The 23399-nt window shown below is 44.3% G+C and overlaps 1 long non-coding RNA gene across 1 annotated transcript; it reads left to right on the forward strand.

The window, feature by feature from the left end:
• The first annotated feature begins 13834 nt into the window (after positions 1-13834).
• LOC144695854 (uncharacterized) lies at positions 13835-21824 on the forward strand. Its single transcript, XR_013580023.1, has 3 exons — positions 13835-13957; positions 17583-17829; positions 21139-21824. It is a non-coding gene; the product is annotated as an uncharacterized LOC144695854 (long non-coding RNA).
• Positions 21825-23399: the final 1575 nt, after the last annotated feature.

A 23399-nucleotide genomic window follows, 5' to 3' on the forward strand; every position in this document is an offset into this window, starting at 1 on the left:
ACATCATTACCTGTCCCATGTACATCAATGACCATAGTTAATACCTGTACTCTGTACATCAATGCCTGTACCCTGTTTATCAATACCTGTACATCAATAGTGTGTACCCTGTGCATCAATAACTGTACACCAATACCAGTTCCCTGTACATCAAAACCTGTACACCAATAGCTGTACCCTATACATCAAAACCTGTACACCAATACCTGTACCATGAACCTCAATACCAGTACACAACTACCTGTACCCTGTACATCAATACCTGTACACCAATGCCTGTATCCTGTACATCACCACCCATACACCAATACCTGTACCCTGTACATCAATACCTGTACACCAATACCTTGTACCCTGTACATCAATACCTGTACACAAATGCCTGTACCCTGTACATCAATACCTGTACATCAATAGCGTGTACCCCGTACATCAATAACTGTACACCAATACCAGTACCCTGTACATCAAAACCTGTACACCAACACCTGTACCCAGTACATCAATACCAGTACATCAATACCTGTACCCTGTACATCAATACCTGTACATGAATGCCTGTACCCTTTACATAATACATGTGCACCAATACCTGTACCCTGTACATCAAAACCCATAAACCAATACCTGCACCCTGTACATCAATACCTGTACACCAATACCGTGTACCCTGTACATCAATACCTGTACGCTAATAGCTGTTCCCTGTACACCAATACCTGTACCCTGTACATCAATATCTCTACACCAATGCCTGCACACTGTACATCAATACCAGTACACAGATACCTGTACCCTGTACTTCAATAGCTGTATACCAATACCTGTACGCTGTACATCAATACCTGTAGCCTGTATATCAATACCTCTACACCAATGCCTGCACCCTGTACATCAATACATGTACACCAATACCTGTATCCTGTACATCAATAACTGTACACCAATACCAGTACCTTGTACATCAAAACCTGTAAACCAATAGCTGTACCATGTACCTCAATACCAGTACACAAATACCTCGACCCTCTACATCAATACCTGTACACCAATTCCTTGTACCCTGTACATCAATACCTGTATGCAACTAGTGTTCCCTGTACATCAATACCTGTGCACCAATACTTGTACCCTGTACACCTATACCTGTACCCTGTACATCAACACCTGTACACCAATACCTGTACCCTGTACATCAATACCAGTACACAAATAACTGTACCCTGTACTTCAATGTCTATATAACAATACCTGTACACCAATACCTGTACCCAGTACATTAATACCAGCACATAATACCTGTACCCTGTACATCAATACCTGTACGCCAATACCTGCACTCTGTACATCAATACCTGTACAGCAATGCCTGTACCCTGTACATCAACACCTGTACACCAATACATGTACCCTGTAAATCAAAACCAGTACTCAAATAACTGTACCCTGTACTTCAATGCCTGTATAACAATACCTGTAGCCAGTACACAAATACCTGTACCCTGTACTTCAATACCTGTACATCAATACCTGTATCCTGTACATCAATACCTGTAGCATGTGTATCAATACCTGTACATCAATACCTGTACCCTGTACATCAAAACCTGTACCCTGTACATCAATACCTGTACACCAATACCTGTACCCTGTACATCAATACCAGTACACAAATAGTGCTAAGTGCTAAGGAACGCAAGCTCCAACAACTCATCGACACCAACACCCATCCAGGACCCTCCACCCCTACTTGTCCCTCCGTCCCCACCCCATCTTCCAATCCCAGCCCCGGCTGTGTATTCACTATACCCCCTGACCTTCCCCTCACCGACGCTGAACGTTCAGTGCTCAGCAAAGGACTTAGTTTCATACCCTTACGCCCTCATCTCAATGAATTTAGGGCTTGGCACAATGCTGAACTCTTCTTCCGCCACCTTCGTCTCCGTTCTCACTTCTTTGGGCAGGAGTCCTCTCCCCGTTCAACGAATCCTTTTACCCACATCCAATATTCTCCCTCCACCTGGACCCCTCCCTCCGGATTCTTACCTTCTCTTGATCTTTTCATTGAGAACTGTCGGCGTGACATTAGTCGTCTCAATGTCTCTGCTCCTCTCACCCATTCTTACCTGTCTCTCTCTGAACTTACTGCACTCCGTTCTCTCAGGTCCAACCCTAACATTGTCATCAAACCCGCTGACAAGGGTGGTGCTGTTGTTGTCTGGCGCACTGACCTCTACCTCGCGGAGGCTGAGCGTCAACTCGCAGACACTTCCTCCTACCTCTCCCTGGACCATGACCCCACCACTGAACATCAAGCCATTGTTTCCAGGACTGTCACTGACCTCATCTCCTCTGGAGATCTTCCTTCCACAGCTTCCAACCTGATAGTCGCCCAACCTCGGACGGCCCGCTTCTACCTCCTACCCAAAATCCACAAACAGAACTGTCCCGGCAGACCGATCGTGTCAGCCTGTTCCTGCCCCATGGAACTCATTTCTCGTTATCTTGACTCCCTTCTCTCTCCCCTTGTCCAGTCCCTTCCCACCTACATCCGTGATTCCTCTGACACCTTACACCTGTCAACAATTTCCAGTTCCCTGGCCCTAACCGCCTCCTCTTCACCATGGATGTCCAATCCCTCTACACCTCCATCCCCCACCGGGATGGTCTGAGGGCCCTTAGCTTCTTCCTCGAACAGAGGCCCCAACAATCCCCATCCACCACTACTCTCCTCCGTCTGGCTGAACTTGTTCTCACACTGAACAATTTCTCCTTTAACTCTTCTCACTGCCTCCAAATAAAAGGTGTGGCTATGGGTACCTGCATGGGCCCCAGCAATGCCTGTCTCTTTATGGGGTATGTGGAACATTCCTTGTTCCAGTCCTACTCCGGCCCCCTCCCACAACTCTTTCCCCGGTACATCAATGATTACTTCGGTGCTGCTTCATGCTCTCGTCGGGACCTGGAAAAATTTAGTAATTTTGCTTCCATCATTTTCACATGGTCCATCTCTGACACTTCCCTTCCTTGACCTCTCTGTCTCAATTTATGGTGATAGACTGTCCACCAATATCCATTACAAGCCTACCGACTCCCACAGCTACCTCGACTACAGCTCCTCACACCCCGCTTCCTGTAAGGACTCCATCCCATTCTCTCAGTTCCTTTGCCTCCGTCGCATCTGTTCTGATGATGCTACCTTCAAAAACAGTTCCTCTGACATGTCCTCCTTCTTCCTTAACCGAAGTTTTCCACCCACGGTGGTTGACAGGGCCCTCAACTGTGTCTGGCCCATCTCCCGCGCATCCGCCCTTACGCCTTCTCCTCCCTCCCAGAAACATGATAGGGTCCCCCTTGTCCTCACTTATCACCCCACCAGCCTCCGCATTCAAAGGATCATCCTCCGCCATTTCCGCCAACTCCAGCATGATGCCACCACCAAACACATCTTCCCTTCACCCCCCTGGCGGCATTCTGTAGGGATCGTTCCCTCCATGACACCCTGGTCCATGCCTCCATCACCCCTTACTCCTCAACCCCCACCTACGGCATCTCCCCATGCAAACGCAAAATATGCAACACCTGCCCCTTCACTTCCTCTCTCCTCATCATCCAAGGGCCCAAACACTCCTTTCAAGTGATGCAGCATTTCACTTGCATTTCTCCCAACTTAGCCTACGGCATTCGTTGCTCCCAATGCGGTTTCCTCTACATTGGAGAGACCAAACGCAGACTGGGTGACCGCTTTGCAGAACACCTTCGGTCTGTCCGCAAGCATTACCCAGACTTCCCTGTCGCTTGCCATTTTAACACTCCACCCTGCTCTCTTGCCCATGTTTGTCTTTGGCTTGCTGCATTGTTCCAGTGAAGCTCAACGCAAACTGGAGGAACAGCACCTCATCTTCCAACTAGGCACTTTACAGCCTTCCGGACTGAATATTGAGTTCAACAACTTTAGATCTTGAACTCCCTCCTCCATCCCCACTCCCTTCCTGTTTCTTCCCCCTCCCTTTTGTTTTTTCCAATAATTTATATAGATTTTTCTTTTCCCACTTATTTCCATTATTTTTAAATGTATTCCACCCATCGCTTATTTCACCTGACCCCCACTGGAGCTACCTTGCTTGTCCTGCTCTCCACTTTCAATTAGCACATTCTTTTAGATAATATCACCACCTTCAACACCTCTTTGTTCTTTTGTCTGTGACATCTTTTGGTTATCTCCTCCTATCACTGTTTGCTTGTCCCAACAACTCCCCCCACTGCCTTCAACACCACCCCCCACCTTAAACCAGCTTATATTTCACCCCTTTCCTATTTCTATTTAGTTCTGTTGAAGGGTCATGAGGACTCGAAACGTCAACTTTGCTCTTCTCTGCCGATGCCGCCAGACCTGTTGGGTTTTTCCAGGTATTTCTGTTTTTGTTTTGGATTTCCAGCATTTGCAGTTTTTTGTTTTTATCCAGTACACAAATACCTGTACCCTGTATATCAATACCTGTACATCAATACCTTTCCCCTGTACATCAACACCCATACACCAATACCTGTGCCCTGTACATCAATATCTGTACACCAATGCCTTGTACCCTGTACATCAATACCTGTACGCCAATACCTGTAACCTTTACATCAATGTCTGTACACCAATACCTGTTCCCTGTACACCAATACCTGTCCCCTATACATCAATACCTGTACACCAATACCTGTTTCCTGTGCACCAATACCTGTACCCTGTACATCAATACCTGTACACCGATACCTGTACCCTGTACATCTATACCTGTACGGCATTACCTGTACCCTTTACATCAATAACTGTACTTCAATACCTGTTCCCTGTACATCAATACCTGTGCCCTGTACATCAATACCTGTACATCAATACCGGCACCCTGTTCATCAGCACCCATACACCAATGCCTGTACCCTGTTCATCAATACCTGTACACCAATACCTGCACTCTGTACATCAATACCTGTACACCAATGCCTGTACCCTGTACACCAATGCCAGTACACCAATACCTGTACCCTGTACATGAATACCAGTACACAAATAACTGCCCTGTACTTCAATACCTGTACATCAATACCCCTCCAGCAATACCTGTAACGTGTCCTTCCATACCTGTATACCAATACGTGTATCCTGTACATCAATACCTGCAGCCTGTGCATCAATACCTGTACATCAATGCCTGTACACGGTACATCAAATCCTGCATACTGTACATCAATACCTGCACACCAATACCTGTACCCTGTACATCAATACCTGTACACCAATGCCTGGAACCTGTACATCAATACCTGTACACCAATGCCTGTAACCTGTACATCAATACCTGTACACCACTACCTTGTACCCTGTACATCAATACCTGTACGCAAATACCTGTGCCCTGTACATCAATACCTGTACACCAATACCTTGTAACCTGTACATCAATACCTGTCCCCTGTACATCAATACCTGTACACCAATACCTGTACCCAGTACATCAACACCCGTACACCAATATCTGTACCCTGTACATCAATACCTGTACACCAATACCTTGTACCCTGTACATCAATACCTGTACGCCATTACCTGTACCCTGTACAACAATAACTGTACTTCAGTACCTGTACCCTGTAAATCAATAACTGTACCCTGTGCATCAATACCTGTACATTAATACCGGTACCCTGTTCATCAGCACCCATATACCAATGCCTGTACCCTGTTCATCAATACCTGTACACCAATAGCGTGTACCCTGTACATCAATAGCTGTACACCAATGCCTGTACCCTGTACATCAACACCAGTACACCAATACCTGTCCCCTGTACATCAATACCTGTACACAAATACCTGTTCCCTGTACACCAATACCTGTACCCTGTAAATCAATACCTGTACACCAATACCTGTACCCTGTACATCAACACCCATACACCAATATCTGTACCTTGTACATCAATACCTGTACACCAATACCTGTACCCTGTACATCAAAAGCTGTACACCAATACCTGTACCCTGTACACTAATACCTGTACCCTGTGCATCAATACCTGTACACCAATACTTTGTACCCTGTACATCAATACCTGTATGCCAAATCTGCACCCTGTACATCAATACCTGTACACCAATACCTTTTCCCTGTACACCAATACGTGTACCCTGCACTTCAACGCCTGTATACCAATACCTGTACTTCATAAATCAATACATGTAGCCTGTATATCAATACCTGTACATCAATACCTGTACCCTGTACATCAATTCATGTAAACCAATACCTGCACCCTGTACACCAATACCTGTAACCTGTACATCAACACCTGTACAGTGATTCCTGCAGCCTGTTCATCAATGCCTGTACACCGATAGCTGTACCCTGTACCCCCATACTTGTACACCAATACCTGTACCCTGTACATCAATATCTGTAACTTGTCCTTCAATACCTGTCTCCCAATACCTGTACCCTGTACATCAATATCTGTAGCCTGTGCATCAATACCTGTACATCAATACCTGTACCCTGTTCATCAAAACCTGTACACCAATACCTGTACCCAGTACACCAATAGCTGTACCCTGTGCATCAATACCTGTACACAAATACCTGTACCCTGTACATCAATACCCGTACACCAATGCCTGTACCCTGTACATCAATACATGTACAACAATACCTCTACCCTGTACATCAATACCTGTACATCAATACTTGTACCCTGTACATCAATACCTGTACCTTTACATCAATACCTGTACACCAATACCTGTACCCTGTACTTCAATACCTGTATACCAATACATGTACCCTGTACATCAGTACCTGTATCCTGTACATCAATACATGTATATCAACACCTGTACACCAATACCTGTGCCCTGTACTTGAACACCTGCATACCAATACCTGTACTTCATAAATCAATACCTGTAGCCTGTGTATCAATACCCGTACATCAATAACTGTACCCTGTACATCAATTCCTGTAAACCAATACCTGCACCCTGCTCACCAATACCTGTACCCTGTACATCAACACCTGTACACTGATTCCTGCACCCTGTTCATCAATGCCTGTATACCGAGAGCTGTACCCTGTACCCCCACACCTGTACACCAATACCTGTACCCTGTACATCAATACCAGTAAACAAATACCTGTACCCTGCACATCAATACCTGTACACCAATGCCTGTACCCTGCACATCAATTCCTGTACACCAATACCTGTACCCTGTACACCAATACCTGTACCCTGTACATCAACCCCTGTACACCGATACCTGCACCCTGTTCATCAATGCCTGTACCCCAATAACTGTACCCTGTATCCCCACACCTGTACACCAATACCTGTACCCTGTACATCAATATCTGTACACCAATACCTGTACCCTGTACCTCAATACCTGTATGCCAAAACCTCTATCCTGTACATCAATACCTGTACCTTGTACATCAATACCTGTACACCAATACCTGTATGCCATTACCTGTACCCTGTATTTCAATACCTGTATACCAATACCTGTACCATGCACACCAGTGCCTGTACCCTGCACATCAATACCTGTACCCCCATAGCTGTACTCTCCACATCAACACCTCTACATCAACACCCACATATCAATGCCTGCACATCAACACCTGCACATCAATGCCTGCAAATCAAAGCTGTACATCAACACCTGTACATCAATACCTGTAGAACAACACCTGTACATCAATACCTGCATATCAACACCTGTACATCAACAGCTGTACATCAGCATAAATACGTGTAAATCAACACCTGTATATCAACATCTGTGCATCAACACCTCCACATAAACACCTCTACACCAACACCTATACATCAACAACTGTCTATCAACAGCTGTACATCAACATCTGTACACCAATACCTGTGGATCAATATTTATACATCAATACCTGTACATCAATAGCTGTGCATCCGCACTTGTAAATCAATAACCGTATATCAATATCTGTATACTAACATCTGCACATCTACATCAGTACATCTACATCAGTACATCAACATCTGTATATCAACAACTGCACAATAAAATCTGCCCATCAACACGTACACTAACAGCTGTGCATCAACATTTGTACATCAATAACTGTACATCAATAACTGCTCACTAACATCTGCACATCAATATCAGTACACTAGCACCTGTACATCAACATCTATACATTAAAATCTGCCCATCACCTGCACATAAATACCTGTACATCAACACCTGTACATCAACACCTGTACATATATACCTGTACATCAACACCTATACATCAACAGCTGTACATCAACATCTGTGCATCAACACTTCCACATCAACACCTCTACATCAACACCTATACATCAACAGCTGTACATCAACGTCTGTACATCAACATCTGCACATCATCATCAGTACATCGACATCTGAACATCAACATCTCTACATCAACATCTGTGCATCAGCATCTGTACATCGAAATCTGTACATCGACATCGGAATATTAACACCTCTACATCAACATCTGTACATCAATACCTGTACATTAACACCCATATATCAATACCTGTACATTGACATCTGTACTTCAACATCTGTGTATCAACACATGCACATCAACATCTGTACAACATCTGTACATCAATAGCTGTACATCAACACCTGTATTTCAAAACCTGTACCCCAACACCTATCAATCCACTCCTTCACCCCAACACCTGTACCCCCAACACCTGCACATCAACACCCATGTATCAACACCTGTACATTAACATCTGTACCCAATACCTGTATATCAAACCTTGTACTCCAACACCTGTGCGAGCAACATCTGTTGTCAGTCTCTGCCTCATCCCATTGAAGTCAGTCTGACCTAAATCTAGAACCTTAGTCATTATTTTGCATTTCTCCATTTCAAACATTACATTGAATTTGATCATGTTATAATCACTTCAGATAAACGTTCACACACAGTTTGTCTGCTAACTACACCTGCCTCGTAGCTAATTATTCAATCTAATCTGGTCTGCCTCCTTTTTGGTTCTAGGAAAATTGTTCAAGAAAGCTATTGTGGACACACTCAAACTCTGTAGGGTTATAGTCATACAGCCATTAGAGCACAGAAAGTAATCCAGTCAATCCCATTTCCCTTGCTCTATCCCCATAGTCCTGGAACTTCATTTCCCGCAAGTGCCCATCCAATTTCCTTTTAAAATTATTCATCATCTTTGCTTCTACCAGCCTATTAGGCAGCAAGTTCAAGAGCATTAACACTCATCGGGTATAAAACTGTTCCTCAAATCTCCTCTGTAACTTTAGCTTAAAACCTTAAATCCGTGTGTGTGGTCCTTGCGCTATCAACTTTACTTTGTCCACCTTATCTAAACCTGGCATAACCTAATACATCTTTATCAGCTCTCCCCTCAATAACCTGTCATAACCTAATACATCTTTATCAGCTCTTCCCTCAATAACCTGCACATAAACTTATATACCTCTCCCTCCTACAGCTGCTCGATCTCTCCCTCCTACTGCTGCTCGATCTCATCCTCCTACTGCTGCTCGATCTCTCCCTCCTAGTGCTGCTCGATATCTTCCTCCTACTGCTGGTCGATCTCACCCTCCTACTGTATAGAACATTGGTTAGGCCACACTTTGAATGTTGCGTGCAATTCTGGTCGCCACATTACCAGAAGGATATGGACGCGTTGGAGAGGGTGAAGAGGAAGTTTACCAGGATGATGCCTGGCATGGAGGATATTAGCTATAGGGAGAGGTTGGAGAAACACGGATTGTTCTCACTAGAGCGACGGACATTGAGGGGTGATTGATAGAACTTCACAACATTATGAGTAGCATGGACAGAGTAGATAGTCAGAAGCTTTTTCCCAGGGTGGAAAAGTCAATTACTAGGGGACATGGATTTAAGGTGAGAGGAGAAAACTATAGAGGAGATGTGCGGATCAAGTTTATTACGCAGAGGGTAGTGAGTGTCTGGAATTCGCTGCCAGAGGAGGTGGTGGAAGCAGGTACAAGAATGGTGTTTAAGAGGCAGCTTGACAAATACATGAATAGGATGGGAATAGAGGGATAAGGACCCCGGGAGTGCAAAATGCTTTACTTGAAGGGCAATATGATCTGCGCAGGTATGGAGGGCCGAAGGGCCTGTTCCTGTGCTGTACTTTTCTTTGTTCTTTGTACTGCTCCTCGATTCCTCCCTCCTACTGCTGCTCGATCTCTCCCTCCTACTGCTGCTCGATCTCTCCCTCCTACTGCTGCTCGATCTCTCCCTCCTCCTGCTGTTCGATCTCTCCCTCCTACTGCTGTCCGATATCTCCCTCCTACTGCTGCTCGATCTCTCCCTCCTACTGCTGCTCGATCTCTCCCTCCTACTGCTGCTCGATATCTCCCTCCTACTGCTGTTCGATCTCTCCCTCCTCCTGCTGTTCGATCTCTCCCTCCTACTGCTGTCCGATATCTCCCTCCTACTGCTGCTCGATCTCTCCCTCCTACTGCTGTTCGATCTCTCCCTCCTACTGCTGTCCGATCTCTCCCTCCTACTGCTGCTCGATCTCTCCCTCCTACTGCTGCTCGATCTCTCCCTCCTACTGCTGCTCGATCTCTCCCTCCTACTGCTGCTCGATATCTCCCTCCTCCTGCTGCTCGATCTCTCCCTCCTACTGCTGCTCGATCTCACCCTCCTACTGCTGCTCGATCTCTCCCACCTACTGCTGCTCGATCTCACCCTCCTACTGCTGCTCGATATCTCCCTCCTACTGCTGCTCGATATCTCCCTCTTACTGCTACTCGATCATCCCTCCTACTGCTGCTCGATCTCTCCCTCCTACTGCTGCTCGATCTCACCCTCCTACTGCTACTCGATATCTCCCTCCTACTGCTGCTCGATATCTCCCTCTTACTGCTACTCGATCATCCCTCCTACTGCTGCTCGATATCTCCCTCCTACTGCTGCTCGATATCTCCCTCCTTTTGCTGCTCGATATCTCCCTCCTACTGCTGCTTGATATCTCCCTCTTACTGCTGCTCGATATCTCCCACCTACTGCTGGTTCATATCTCCCTCCTACTGCTGCTCGATATGTCCCTACTACAATCAGAGGCTCTTTTGCAAATCTGTCATCTTTTCCTAGGGCCGTGATCTCTTTCTCATCCACTTTCAAACCTCACACTGTGTTTTCTGTGTTATGATCCCAGCTGTTGTTACCACCAGTCAGATCCCAAGGTGGAACCTGGCTTGATACATGCTAACTTTTATTTTTTTGTTTGGAAGTGCTACTGAACAGAGTCACAGGAGTCTGCTGATGAACTTTTAACAAAAGAATAAACATTTATTAAACAAGAAAAGTAAACTATATTGCACTAGATAAAAAGGTTGAAAAGGTTTCAGTAAAAATTAATGAATCAATTTACACTACTCCTTCAACCCAACTATACCTTTCAGAGATACATACAAATGCATAAAAGATAATTTTATTTACAATATCTAGCTTAAATTCTAATATCCACGGTTAGGATGCAATGCATGTAAGCTAATGGGCCAAACTGTGGTCAGCTATACCACACTCCAAAAATTGAGTGCCACCCAAAACAGGCACTATGGATTTCACATCAACCCTGCCCTTCCCCCCAGATGCCATGTTACACCACGAGCCAATCAGTCTCACTGAAACTCTGTATTTCTCATGTGAGTTTCCAATCTCTATGCTCAAAACTCACCTTGGAATTCTCTCCCAAACAATGCTTTCTCTCAGGCATCTTCAACAAGGGTCACCTCTAGGGTTTCTAGCACTTCTTCTGATGTTTATTCCCCTGGATCTCTTGTTTCCTTCAAGCATCACCGTCCACATTCACTCTCTCAGGTAGTCAGCCATGCCAATCAGAATAGCACTGCTCCAAGGTATCACCAAACTTCGGCTGTCTCCTCAGATCTTCTGGCATCTCTCAAGCCCACCACATTCCAAGTCTGCTCTGTCTCTTTAATTACAGTTTATTCACTCTTAACTTCACTTAACAGGAAGTGTTTCAGATTCCTGTCCTTATCCTTAACTTGACGGTCTTCTTGGGACCTCCTTCTGTCCCACTCCCTAGTTTGGTGACCCTCTTTCTTTGTCCTGGGACCTGCTGCCTGCAGCTCCCATGTGCAGCTTCAATTGCCTTATCATGTTCCATATCTAATTTCATTTGAGCCTTTTCCATAGACAGCTTATTTCACTGGATATTCCATCTGTGCTGATAAAATGGTTTACTCTGGCTATGTTACACAGATTCACCACTCACTTTAGTGATTTTAACATGTTATTGTCTCCGAGCCTGATGTAAGTGGAACTTCCATATTCCTTAACCTTACTTCGGTCTTTCATATTTAGTAAATGCAGGTAACATTTTAGCCAATCCACTCCAAATACTGTGGATATCCACCCACTGTCCAACACTGCACAATTGAATGAATCCGCAACTAGAACACTTATTACTGGACTAAAGCTCCTTCTGACCAGTACAATTCCCTCTGATCAGTATCATCATCTTCCCCTTCTGAACCTTCCTTTGTCATGTGTCATTTCAAAACCCCTGTTATTCCGTTTCAGACAGTTCATCGCATAATGATGTTTCGGGTTCACCTAAAATACCTTTTTACTATTCCTCGCTTTTTCCTGGGTTTCATTTTCCTGCCATAATAACCCAATTCCTCTCGTCTGTTGGAGCTACCAAAAGGGTCTCTGTCCTTATACCTTACGTTTGTGTTTTTTTTTCATATTGATGCTTGCATCCCATATCTAAACAGTCACGAAATGCTGCCAGCATTGAATCCTCCATCTTTTCTGTTACTGGTAAATGTTCCATTGGTACCAGGAAAGTGGCTGGAAATGAATGTTTCCCAGAATTATTTTTTAAGGCTTCAGACATCTGTTCCAAAAGCAGATCTCTTTCTGAGAATCTTAGTCCAGTCAAGACCAAGTGCCTATCCATTTTCGGTCAATCTGCTTGTTTGCAATTTAGCATTTTACATATATTTAATGTTTGTATGTTTTAAGTTTCTAAAAGGCTTGGGCAGCGCTAATCAAGTAAATCAAGCCCTCTGCTGGAGAGCAGGTGGGATCAGCAAATTAAGGAACTGGCCTAACCTGGTTCTGTAACTGCCAGATAAGAGATTCATCTGAATCTCAGAAGTATAAATAAGAGAAGTTAAATGCCCTGTCAGAGAGTGCACTGTTACACAGTGGAATTACTGTGAGTTTTGTGAGAAGGGAGTTGGGGTGTTTGGGGAGTTCAGGGAGTTTGGGAGAGGGGGGGAGAGGAAGGGAGGGAGGTGCTCTTTTCTTTTTCATTCTCAATCTTTCTCAGCCTGCAGGAATTGAAAAGCTGCACGAGAGGACTAAGTTTTGAAAACACCGAAGAGTGACATCAGAGGAGGAATACAAATTCATTGCTGGGTGAGAAACTGCTGTTAAGGAGGGTCATCAAGCAGTTGAAAATTAGAAAAACACATTCTTTTTAAAAGAAGGAGCTACTTAGATTTCAGTAAAAACACAAGCAATAGGGAAGCAAAGTTAAGACAAGGCCAGGTAAAATAAAGTAGTATAAGTAAACCAAAGTAAAATTAAGTTAACATAAGGGAAGAAAATTGAAGCAATGGCAGGGCAGCTTGGTGCGTAGAATGTGTGTCCTGTAATATGTGGGAAGTTGTGGACGCTACTGGCGCCCTTGGTGACCACATGTGCAGGAAGTGTCACCAGCTGCAGAACCTTGAGCTCGGATTTCAGAGCTTGAGCAGCAGCTGGAGTCACTATGGCACAACTGTGAGGCTGAGAGCTACGTGGATAGCACATTCAGAGAGGTGGTCACATTGCAGCTTAGGAGCTTGGAGGCAGAAAGGGAATGGATGACCACCAGGCAGTCCAAGAGAACTAGGTAGGTAGTGCAGGAGTCCCCAGGTGTCCTACTCACCAATTGGTTTTCCATTTGGTGAGGGCACTGGTTCCTCGGAGGAGTGCAGTCAGAGCCAGGTCTGTGGCACCACAGGCAGCTCTGCTGTACAGGCGGGGAGGAAGAAGAGGGGAAGAGCAGTAGTGATAAGAGATTTGTTGGTTCTGGCAACACACAAGCGTGTCTGTGGCAGTAGGCGTGACTCCAGGATGGTATGTTGCCTTCCTGGTGCCAGGGTCAAGGGTGTCACAGAGCTGCAGCGGGACATTCTTCTGGAGGAGGGTGATCAGCCAGAGGTTGTGGTCCACATTGGTACCAATGGCTTAGGTAGGAAAGGGGATGAGGTCCTGAAAGCAAACTTTAGGCAGCTAGGAAGGAGATTGAAAAGCAGGACCTCTAAAACAGTAATCTCAGAATTACTCCCAGTCCCACGTGCAAGTGGGTATGGAAACAGGACCACAGAGTGATTGAACACATGGCTGTAAAACTGGTGTAGGAGAGAGGGCATCAGATTTCTCAGGCATTGGGATTGATTCTGGGGAAGGTGGGACCTGTACAAGCTGGACAATCTACACCTGAACAAGACTGGAATTAGTATCCTCACAGGGCGATTTGCTAGTGCTGTTGGAGGTGGTTGAAACTAGATTACCAGGAGGCTGGGAACCTGAGGGCAAATTCAGAGCAGGGAACAGGAGATGGAGAATTGGTGAGTCTCTCTGAAAGACAGAAGAAGCACAGATTAAAAAGTGTACAGCATAGGAATTTGGCTGCGTTAAAAGGTGTATATGTAAATACAAGGAGTATTGCAAATAAAGTCGATGAGCTGAGGACACAGCTAGATACACGGCAGCATGATATCATCGCTATAATGGAAATGTGACTTAAAGAGGGGCAAAAATGGCAGGTCAACATCCCTGGATATAGAGTTTTCAGGCAGGATAGAGAGGGGGATAGAAAAAGGTGGGGGTGTATCATTATTGGTTAAAGAATCAATTACAGCTGTGAGGAGGGGTGATTTGCTAAATGAAGCTCAAATGAGGCCATATGGGATGGAGCTCAGCAATAAAAAAGGGGCAGCCACATTGCTAGGAGTGTACTATAGACCCCCAAATAGTGAAAGGGAGTTAGAAGAGCAAACGTGCAGGCAAATTTCTGAGTGTATTAACAGTAGGACAGCAATAGTTGGAGGCTTCAACTACCCTAATTTCAATTGGGATACGAACAGTGTGAAGGACACAGAGGGCACAAAATTCTTGAACTGCATTCAAGAGAACTTTTTCAGCCAGCACATAACAAGCCCAACGAGAAGGGGGGTGCTCAATTCTAGATTTAATCTTAGGGAATGAAGCTGGGCAAGCGGAGGAAGTAGCAGTGGGGAATCAGTTTGGAGACAGTGACCATAATACAGTTAGATTTAGCATCATTATGGAAAAGGACAAAGATAGAACAGGAGTAAAAGCTCTAAATTGGGGGAAGACAAATTTTACAAAGCTGAGGGGTGAACTGGTGTAAGTGGAGTGGATACAGCTACTAGGAGGGAAAACAAGTGTCAAATCAGTGGGAGGTATTCAAAAACGAGATTCTAGGGGCACAGTGTAGACATGGTCCCACAAAGGAAAAGGGTGGTAGTGCCAAATTCAGAACCCCCTGGCTGTCCAGAAGCATACAGGGTAAGATAAAGCAGAAAAAGAGAGTTTATAACAGTTACAAAAAGCTTAATACTTTCGAAAGCATAGAGGAATATAGAAAGTTCAGGGGTGAAATAGAAAAGGAAACTAGGAAAGCAAGGAGAGGATATGAAAAAATATTGGCAAGGTAAAATCAAAGAAAACCCAAAGATGTTTTACCAGTACATTAAGAGCAGGAGAATAACTAAGGAAAGGGTAGGGCCTATCAGAGATGTACATGGTAACTTGTGCTCTGATGCTGAAGATGTGGGCAGGGTTCTCAATGAACACTTTGTCCCTGTCTTCACTAAGGAGAGGGATGATGTAGACATTCTAGTTAAGGAGGAGGAGTGTGAAATATTAGATGCAATAAACATAATGAGAGAGGAAGTACTGGAGGGACTGGCATCCTTGAAGGTGGATAAATCACCAGGGCCGGATGGATTGTATCCCAGGTCGTTAAAAGGATCCAGGGAGGAAATAGCGAATGCTCTGAGGATCATTTTCCAATCTTCACTAGATACAGGCGAGGTACCAGAGGATTGGAGGTCTGCAAACCTCGTACCATCATTTAAAAAGGGCACGAGGGATAGGCCAGAAAATTATGGCTGGTCAGTCTGACTTCAGTGGTGGGAAAATGATTGGAATCAATTCTGAGAGACAGGATAAACTGTCACTTAGAAAGGCACAGATGGATCAGGGATAGTCAGCATGGATTTGTTAGGGGAAGGTGGTGTCTTACTAACTTAATAGAATTTTTTGAGAAAGTTACAAGGAGGATTGATGAGGGTAGTGCAGTGGATGTTGCCTACATGGATTTCGGTAAGGTATTTGACAAGGTAGACTGGTCAGAAAAGCAAGATCCCATGGGATACAGGGGAAGGTGGCGAGTTGGATCCAAAATTGGCTCATTGATAGGAAACAAAGGGTAATGGTTGATGGATGTTTTTGCGAGTGGAAACCTGTTTCCATTGGTGTTCCACAGGGCTCAGTGTTGGGGCGCTTGTTTTTTTTGTTGAATATATTAATAATTTGGACTTAAATGTGGGAGGCATGGTTGGGAACTTTGTAGATGACACAGAAATTGGCTGCGTAGTTGATAGTGAAAAGGATAGCTGTTGTCCTTAGAGTGATATCAATGGTTTGATTGAACGGATGGAAAAGTGGCAAATGGAATTCAATCCAGAGAAGTGTCAGATAACGCATTTGGGGAGGGCAAACAAAGCAAGGGAATACTCAATAAATGGGAGGATATTGAAAGGGGTTGAGGAAGTGAGGGACCTTACAGTGAATGTCCACAGGTCCCTGAAAGTAGCAGGGCAGGTGGATAAAGAAAGCATATTGAATATAAAAGCAGGGATGTAATGCTGGAACTGTATAAAATGCTGGTTAGACTACGGCTGGAATTTTGTGTACAGTCCTGGTCACCACTTTACAGGAAGGACATAATAGTTCTGGAGAGGAGATTTACAAGAATGTTACCCAGGCTGGAAAATTGCAGCTATAAAGAAAGATTGGAAAGGTTAGGGTTGTTTTCCTTAGAGCAGAGGAGGATGAGGGGTGACCTGATTGAGGTGTACAAGATTATGAGGGCCCTAGATAGGATAGACAGGAAAGAACCATTTCTCATAGCTGAGGGGTCAATTACCAGGGGGCATAGATTTAAGGTGATTGGTAGAGGGTTAGGGGGGCATCAGGAAAAGCTTTTTCACCCAGATGGTGTTGGGCATCTGGAATTCACTGCCTAAATCGGTGGTTGAGGCTCAAATGTTCAACTCATTTAAACGGTACCTGGATATGCATCTGAAGTGCTGTAGCCTGCAAGGCTACGACCAGGGGCTGGAAAGTGAGGTTAAAAATTATTTTTCCCTTCTATGACTGGCATAGGCATGATGAGCTGAATGGCCTCTTTCTGCTCCAACTTTTCTTTGGTTCTGTCTCAGTTCCAGGACATCACTGCAGGAGTTCCTCAGGATAGTGTCCTAGACCATCATCAGCTGCTTCATCAATGACTTTCCTTCCGTCATAATCTCAGAAGTGGGGATGTTCACCGATGATTGAACAATGTTCAGCACCATTCGCGACTCCTCAGATACTGAAGCAGTCCATGTCCAAATGCAGCAAGACCTGGATAATATCTAGGTTTGGGCTGACAAGTGGCAAGTAACATTCGCACCACACAAGTGCCAGGTAATGACCATCTCCAACAAGAGAGAATCTAACCATCGCCCCTTGATGTTCAATGGCATTACCATCGCTGAATCCTCTACTATCAACATCCTGGGGGTTACCATTGACCAGAAACTGAACTGGACTAGACATATAAATACTGTGGCTACAAGAGCAGGTCAGAGGCTGGAAATCCTGTGGTGAGTAACTCACCTCCTGGCCCCCCAAAGCCTGTCCACCATCTACAAGGCACAAGTCAGGTGTGTGATGGAATACTCCCCACTTGCCTGGATGAGTGCAGCAGCTCCAGCAACAAGAAGCTTGACACCATCCAGGACAAAGCAGCTGACTTGATTGGCACCACATCCACAAACATTCACTCCCTCCACCATGTGTACCATCTACAAGATGCACTGCAGGAACTCACCAGGGCTCCTTAAACAGCACCTTCCAACCCACAAACGCTATCATCTAGAAGGACAAGAGCAGCAGATAGATGAGAACACCACCACCTGGAAGTTCCCCTCCAAGCCATTCACCATCCTGACTTGGAAATGTATCGCCATACCTTCACTGTCACTGGGTCAAAATCCTGTAACTCCCTTCCTAACAGCACTGTGAGTGCATCTGCACCACATGGACTGCAGCGGTTCAGGAAGGCAGCTCACCACCACCTTCTTAAGAACAATTAGAGATGGGCAATAAATGCTGTCTTAGCCAGAGAAGCCCACATCCCATGAACGAATAAAAAAAATCTCTAAGGTTTGTACACTCTGTCCCTTCCTGCCACTATCTGATCGTCACTTCCCTTATTGCTACCTTGCTCTTTGCCTTGTCTTCTCTACTTAATTTAGCACATCTTTCCAATCCTTATCCCTCATCCCCACTATTTAGATTAAAACCCTCTCTACTACCTTTTTTATACAACTCACTAGAACGCTGGTCCCAGCACGGTTCAGGTGAAGACCATCCTGACAGTACAGCTTGCATTTTCTGCAGTGCTGGTGCCGGTACCCAACAAATCAAAGCCCATTTCTCCCACATGAATTTTTGAGCCACGTGTTTAACTGTCTAATCTTATTTGCCCTATGCCAATTTGTTCATGGTTCAGGTAATAATCCAGAGATTATTCCATTTGTGATTCTGTTCATACTCCCTCAGTAGAACCTCTTCCCTAGATCTACCTAAGTCATTGGTACCTACATGGGCCACAACCACCAGATCTTCCCCCTCCCACTGCAAGTTCCCCTCCAGCCCAGAGCACATGTCCCAAACCCTGGCACTGGGCAGCAACACAGCCTTCTGGGCTCTCGCTTTCAGCAGCAGAGAGAACTGCTAGCCCCTACGACCACTACATTCCTATTAACTCCCCCAACTTCAATGTCTTCCTATGCCATGGTGCCATGGTCAGTTTCCTCATCCATGCTGGAGCCCCCACTATCATCCATACAGGTGGCAAGAATCTTGAACGTGTTGGACAATTGCAGAGGCTGATGCTCCTCCACTTGTGCATTCTGGGCCCCATACCTGCCTCACCCACAGTCACACCCTCCTGTCCCTGACCATGGATCAAATCATAAGATCCTATCCTAAGGGGTGTGCCTGCTCCCTGGTACAAACTGTTCAGGTTAACTCTCCCTCTCCCTCAGGTGTCGCAGTATTTGCAGTTCAGCCTTCAGCTCATAAACTCTGAGCCGAAGTTCCTGCAGCTGCAGACATTTTCAGCAGACGTGTTTGCCCTGGATCACATTGGTATCCAGGGTACCCACATTCTGTAGTCGCAACACATCACCTGCCCTGTCATCTTTATATGTGATAATTAATGTTCTTTTACTTAATTAAGTTATAATTAATGAATTCTACTATTCCTAATAGGTTATATTGCTAGTAAACTTCAGTAATAAAAATAAAAAGCTTACAATTGCTAATAAATTATCTGAGTTTTCAAGGATAAATGAGCATCATAGCAAAATACTCACCAACCAATAACTTAACTGTTTCCTTGTGATGTCACTTTATTTTTTTCTGAATGTGCTAGTATCACAGACTGAACCCGTGCCCCCGCTAGCTGACCTCTTCCCTCTCGCACTGTTTTTGAACTCTGACCTCTCCCCTCTCATGCTGTTTGGAACTCTCATATGAATAAAGAGTAGGAGGAGGCCATTTAGCCCCTCGAGCCTGCTCCGCCATTCAATAAGATCATGACTGATCTGATAGTAACCTGAAATCTGCATCCACCTACTGCCGATAACCTATCACCCCATCACCCCCTTACTTACCAAGAATCTATCCACTTCTGCCTTCAAAATATTCAACTATCTGCTTTCATCACCTTTTCAGGAAGAGAGCCCAAAGGCTCATGAACTCTCTGAGAGAAAAAATTTCTCTTCATCTGTTTTAAATGGGCGACCCCTTATTTTTAAACAGTAACCCGTCATAGGTTCCCCCACAAGAGGAAACATCCTCTCCACATCCACCCTATCAAGACCCCTCAGGGTAAACTAGGGATGGGCAATAAATGCTGGCCCAGCCAGCGAAGCCCACATCCCATGAATGAATCAAAAAATATGTTTCAATCAAGTTGCCTCTTACTCTTCTAAACTCCAGCAGATACAAGCCTAATGTGTCCAACCTTTCCAATTCCAGGTATTATTCTGGTAAACCTTCTCTGAACTGCTTCCTCTTGGACCTCTCCCCTCTTCCGCTGTTTTTGAATAAAGGTTACTTTCGTTTAGTGGAGCAGATACGCTAGAACAGTATAAAACATCAGTTGGGCCACAGCAAGAGTATTGCGTCCACCTCTGGTCAGCACACTGCTATTTTCTTTCTTTCCCTTTCCTATGTAGGATTGTCCAATTTCTTTTGCTTTCATTGTCCATAAATCCCAGGTTCCGGTTATATACATGATTAGGTTTAGTTATCTGATTTTGGTTTAAGGTAGGTTATGATTTAAATTAGGATCGAGGGCTCAGGTTCAAACTCAAAATAGGGTTTAGGTACTTGTTAGGATTAGTGATTAGAGGTTAGAGGGTTCAGTTTACAATTAGAGTTAGGATTAGGTTTGAACTTTGGCTAAAAGTATTTCACCTTTCAAACCGAAAACATTAATCATTCAATAATAAAATTCTATATAATATTTGGCACCATTTCTATGGTAGAAATTGAATACTCAGATACATGCATAGAATTGATTTTGAGTTTATAGATTTTTTTTCTCTATGATTCATGTTCATTAAGAGTGAGGTAATTTGAGACATTTGTTTTATTAAGGATCGGAACTGCTTGGACGAAAATCCTGACTGCATCGTCTCCTCTTTTACCTTCCTCCAGAAAGACACGAGACAGAACATTGCTTCTGCAGTAAAATCAAACCAGCTGATAGAAGATGAAAAGGGTATGAGCATTAACAGCAATAGAAAGAGCCCCAACAGTGGAGAGACTCTGCACTGTTCATCAGCGGGCCATACACGTGATGTTTGCACACCGTACCACAATCTTTCTGGGCTGACTCAGTATGCCACTGTGCTGCACTCTAAAGACCAGAAAGTTCCACCCACACTTTTCCTCAGATCAGATTCCACTCAACCACTTTTGCATGAATTAACACCAAGTCCCAAACCAAATGACAACCCATGGTTTACAATTTCTGCAGCAAATGATGGTGAACTGTCGGAGGACATTTCGCTGTCAGATATTATAGTTGGAGAGGAGGAAATATGGAAAACTTTTCCACTTTTATATGGGGACTAGTGTCTGAACACAAAGGTGATTAAATGGTGACACAATTGTGATTCATTGATGACTAAATAATGTCTAAATGGTGATTCCTTGATGATGCACTGATGCTACAAAGATAGCACAATTCTAGAACCATAAAATGGCTACAGTTCAGACATGATGGGCTGAGTGGCCTCCTTCTGTGTGACTCCCTAAGAGCTACTCACCTAGTCCCACTCCTCTGCCATTTACCTGTAGCCCTCCAATTTTTTTTTCTTCATATTTATCCAATTTCCTTTTGAAAGCCACAATAAACCTACCTCTCTACATTCTCAAGCACAGCATTCCAGATTTTGACCACTCACTGCACAAAAAAGTTGTTCCTCATGTCGTTTCTGCTTCTTTTACCTTTTTATCTTAAATCTGTACCCCCTGTTTCTCAACCTTTCCACCAATGGGAACAGTTTCTCCCTTACTCTGTCCAAACCCCGCATCATTTTGATTACCTCTACCAAATCTGCTCACAGCTTCCCTTCTCAAGTGAGAACGGCCTCAACTTTGCCAATCTATCCACAGAACTGAAGTCCCTCATCCCTGAATACAAAAAAAATTCTGTGGATTATGGAAATCCAAAATAAAAACAGAATGCTGGAAATACTGAGCAGGTCAGGCAGCATATATGGATAGAAACAGAATTAATGTTTCGGTTTGATGACCTCTCATCAGAGCAATCATAAAATCATAAAATGGTTACAGCTCAGGAGACCACTCGGCCCATCATGTCAGTGCAGCTCTCTGTAAGAGCAACTTAATTAGTCCCACTCTGCTGCCATTTTCCCTTACTGAGTTCTGATGAAAGGTTATCAACTTGAACGTTAACTCTGTTTTTCTCCACAGATGCTTCCTGACCTCCTGAGTGTTTCCAGTAGTTTTTGCTTTTATCTCTCATCCCTGAGCAATTCTCATAAATCTTTTCTGAACTCTCTCTAAATCCTTCACATCCATCCAAAAGGTTGGTGCCCAGAAATAGACACAATACTCCAGTTGAGACCGAACCAGTGTTTTATAAAGGTTCAACCTACCCGGGAACAGGCTATTTTAGATCTAGTAATGGGTAATGTGGTGGGATTAATAAGAGATATCTTAGTTAAGAGATCCTCTAGGAGTAGCAATCACAACATGGTAGAATTTCATTGAGGGCGAACAACTCGGGTATCAAATCATTGTCCTCAACTTGAATAAGGGCAATTACAGAGGTATGAAGAAAGAGTTGTCTAAAGCGGGCTGGGAAAATCGACTAAGGGGAAGGTCAGTGGATGAGCAGAGGCAGACATTTAAGCAGATATTTCATAACGCTCAACAAAAATTTATCCCGGTCAAAAAGAAGGACTCGATGAGAAGGATGAACCACCCATGGTCAACAAAGGTGGTCAAGGAGAGAATCCAATTAAAAACTAAGGCATACAAAGCGGCAAAAACTATTGGTAGGCCAGAGGATTGGGAAGTTTTTAGGAACCAGCAGCGGATGATTAAAAAGCTAATAAAGAGGGAGAAAATTGATTATGAAAGTAAATTGACATGAAATATAAAAACAAACAGCAAGAACTTCTATGGGTATATAAAAAAAAGAGAATGACTAAAGTCCTTGGAGGATGTGACTGGAGAATTGATAATGGGGAACAGGGAAATGGCGGATAATTTAAACCAATATTTTGCATCGGTCTTCACAGTGGAGGAAACTATAAACATTCCAAAGATATCAGATAAGCAAGGAGCTAATGGGAGAAAAGATCTTGTAACACGAGGGACAAAGTATTTGAGAAACTAATGGGGCTAAAGGCAGACAAGTCGCCAGGACCTGATGACCTGCATCC

Source organism: Cetorhinus maximus, chromosome 21 (genome assembly GCF_964194155.1).
Source record: "Cetorhinus maximus chromosome 21, sCetMax3.hap1.1, whole genome shotgun sequence".
In the NCBI taxonomy this organism is placed as follows: domain Eukaryota; kingdom Metazoa; phylum Chordata; class Chondrichthyes; order Lamniformes; family Cetorhinidae; genus Cetorhinus; species Cetorhinus maximus.